Here is a 3,812-nt window from a genome sequence, read left to right as displayed (position 1 = left end):
TCCCCACCTGCCGCGGCCGCGGGAGCCACCGCCTCCTCGCTGGCAAACCGACTCTTCTTGCGGCTCCCCCGCTTCCCCTGGCCCTCCTTCCCTCCCTCCTCCCCGCCATTCCTCTTTTCCTCCTCCTCCTTTCCCGCCCTCGCCTCCCTCCTGCCTTCCACCGCCCCTGCCAGGGAGAACCATGTGCACAGACGGGGAAGCGTTATAACGCGTAGGAACAAAGTCTTCCCATGCCCCCAACCCCTCCCTCCCTCCCTCCTGCCCTCCCTCAATACCTTCCATTGTCGCTGATGAGGCCGCCGCCTTCCTCCCGAGCCTCCCCCTGGAAGGGGAAGTGGAGGGAGAGGCCGAGCTCCGTCGCCGTCGACCGCCCCCACTCCTGTACGTCGCATGCCGGTGCAACAAGAGGGCAGGGTGGATGGGGGTGAAGGAGAGAGGATTGAGAAAGAGTTGGACTTGAGGGAAAGGAGGGGGGGAGACTACGGGGCTGTTTATGGCGCGAATCGGACACGAGGAGGAGCAAAGGCGGGAGGGAGGGCGAGAGCTGCGACATCCCGTCCCTCTTTGCAATTGCCAGCCCGGCCCCCGCGAATAGCTACCCCTGTGTCATCTTCTTCCTCCCTGGTGCACGTATTTCCCATCTTCTTCTTCTTCTTCCTGCCTTGGGCTGCCACACGTCCCTGCCACGTGGCGCTCCCATTCCCCGCCCCTCCCGGAAACTTTATCATACACTCGTCCCACGACCCACACTCCATTCCCTTACGCACGAGGTCCGTTTGCCACCAGCCTGTTTTAGCACCTCATCATCCTGGAGTACTTTCACCTCCTCGTACCTTGTATTCTCGCGATTGTCGATGCTTTCGCTCCTAGTGGAGGGCCGCCCGCTTTTACGACTTGACCGCCCTGTTGAAAGATTGGAGGGAAGGAACAAGTACAGAAATTCAGCACCGCACGATCTACCTTGTGCGCAGCAAGTGCAGATCGGAGCATAACCTATGTTGTAAAGAGCATTGTCCCCTCCTTCGCCTTTCGTGGACTACCTGGTGACCGGGAACGGGAACGGGAAGGGCTTCGACTACGGCGTCGTTTTTTCCTCCCGCTCCCTTCGTCGTGCCGGTCCTCCCTCCTACTGGCACGCTCTTGCCTGCTCCTCCGTGCCCCATTCTCTTCCTCGGATCTTGCCATGGCGCACCCGTCAATCGACGATCGTCTCTCCTGCGGGTGAGATGGGGAGGAGGGGAGAGAAGGAAAAGATGTCTCTGTGAGAGCGAGCACTGTAACCAGTGTCCCCCGTTTTCCCGTAGAGGTTGGCAAAGGACTCTACTAGTGAGTCGAAGGAGACAATTGGCGTCGTCAGGTCTTTGGAATAGGATCCTCGAGCTTCACTGTAGGTCATACGGGTATGCACGCAGGAGCATTCGTTCAAAAGGTGTCTTCTCCATAGCCCTCTCTCCTGCCCTGCATTACGAGTCTGTCATGCACAAATACACGCCTTTCATGCATAAAGATATGTAATTCCTTAACGATGCAAACAATAGCCCATATCTAAGCGATGGAAGGCGCCTGCCTCGCGTCGTATTGGTTATTTTGGGTAATGTTATCTCCTCTCATAACCTCCTCACTAAGATGTCCTGCAAAGCACTTTGTCGTCCACTCAGCTCCTCACAAAGCAAACTTAAAGAAAGAGTCATCCCGCAACAAGAAAGGAGATTCCATCCATTGCTTTGCCAGTGGTTTTAAGTTTACTTTAGATGCAAGCTGTTCAAAACTCTTTACTATCCGCCCAGACCTTGAAGGTCCTGTCGTGCGAGCAAGACACCAGCCGCCTCCCGTCGGGTGTCCAGTCCACTCCTACCACTCGCCCTTCGTGGCCTTCAAGCGTCCGTAGAAGCCTGAAATCCCGCATACCCCACACCTGTGACATAAAGTAAGTACGGGGGCGACATGGGCGCCGGTGTTCAGCATACAAAGATTGAGAGAGAAGGCGTTGAAGACCAGACCGAACGCACGTTGTTATGGCACGTGTTTTTTGCCAATGACATCTACCACAGGCATGTAACTTCAAAAGGCAACAACGTCATGTTTGGTGCTTCAGATGTCGCCACGTACCTTGGCTTTTCCATCGAAGGAGGCCGTGGCCAGGAATTCACCGTCATGCGGCGCATATCTGCCGAGAGAAAGGGGAAAATGTAAAAAATGCAAGAGCCTCGAGCACTCGGCCAGAGGTCATGAAAGAAAAGGGACCAACCACGATGGAGCTTTACACACCAAGTCATCACCTCACCCCCCGGGAACGTACTTGACTGCGGCGACAAGGGCGCTGTGGGCCGGGAGCGTGTAGATGTTCTGGCGTCTCCGTACGTCCCAGATCTTCACGACATTTTCCGAGGAGCCCGTGGCAATTTGGTAGCTGATGGGAAAGAGAAAGGGAAGGAGGGAGGGAGGCAGGGGGCTTCGTGAGGAGGAATTCGTACAATGTTGCGTTGCGGCGACGGTTCCAAGAATGGGCAGAAGGGCCAAGGCCGGTGGTAGGGCGGTCCTAGGAGAGAATCTGCAAAGGAAGGAGTTAGGGGCAAGACCATCTATGTGCGGGCATGAAAGAACCCAGTAAAAACTCACCCGGAGGGGCTCCAGTCGGCGCAAAGGACCTTCTCGGTGTGTCCCTGTGACGACGAGGGCACGCTACAGCTCAGCCAACAATACCTCCCTACACCCGGACTCACGCATACACAAGCGCCTGTCCAGAAACCATCCTCTCCCCTCTCCCTCCCTTTCTCCCCATCCTCTCCCCTCTCCCTCCCTTTCTCCCCATCCCCCCGCCTCCTCCCCCCGGCCCTACATGCAGCTGGTAGATGCTCTTCCCGGACCGTAGGTCCCAGACATGCCCAATACCCGCATAGTCTCCAGTCACGACCAGAGCGCCGTCTCCCTGTGGGGAAAGTAGAGGAATAAAGCGGGGGGGTTCACGACGTTCCCGTGGGTGGGTGGGATTGGGACAAGGAGGAAGTCCTGGTTTGTGCCTACTACCACGCCTCACTCCCCGAGGGACAGGTGGGAAGTAGAGAGGGAGGGGAGGAAGTACGTAGTCAGCGGGGAACGGGGGAGAGCGCTCATCGCTCGGGCCAAAAGATGGGGGTCGCCTCGGGAGGAGAAGACGGAGGCCAAAGGGAGAAGGGGCGCCGGGGAGTGGCGACGCCCGGGCAGGAGAAGGAGGCCGCGCCTCGGGCACGACGGAGGGACCATCTGTCCCCTCACTGCATGCGGACATAGCGCAGGCTCCCCCCTCCTTTCATCGGCAAGAGTCCGTTCCGTCCTCCCAGGCATCCTCTCCCCCTCCTCCACCCCTCTCTCTTCCCTTTCCCCCCTACCTGGAAGGCTATGGCGTGCGTCTCCTTGTAGTGCCCGTCCTGAAGCAGCAGTTCCTGCCCGCTCTCCACGTCCCACAGCCTAGGAGAAAGCCAGGCACGAGAACAAGGACAAGAGGGAGGAGGGAGGGAGGAAGGGGGAAAAGGCGGGTGGGTGCCAGCGGGTACGGCGCATGGGACCTTCTGGAAGCGTTGGGTGTGCCCCCCCCTCGGAAGAACGAAAGAGAAGGCAAAAAGAGAAGGAAACGCCTCGCCCATGCACGCATGCCCCGCAAACTCTCCAGCCCCAACCAGGCTTCCATCGGGCGCCTACCTCCAGGTATAGTCCCAGCTCGTCGTGCCCAAGTACCGACCACACGGGTGGAAAGCACAGGCAGAGAGGCGGGCGGCATGGCCCATGTAGGACTGGAGCGCCCGCCCTTCCTTGTCCCCGTCGGGAGGGAATAC

This window comes from Nannochloropsis gaditana, assembly GCF_000240725.1.
Source record: "Nannochloropsis gaditana CCMP526 unplaced genomic scaffold scaffold109, whole genome shotgun sequence".
NCBI lineage: Eukaryota > Eustigmatophyceae > Eustigmatales > Monodopsidaceae > Microchloropsis > Microchloropsis gaditana.
This window is presented reverse-complemented; position numbering follows the sequence as displayed.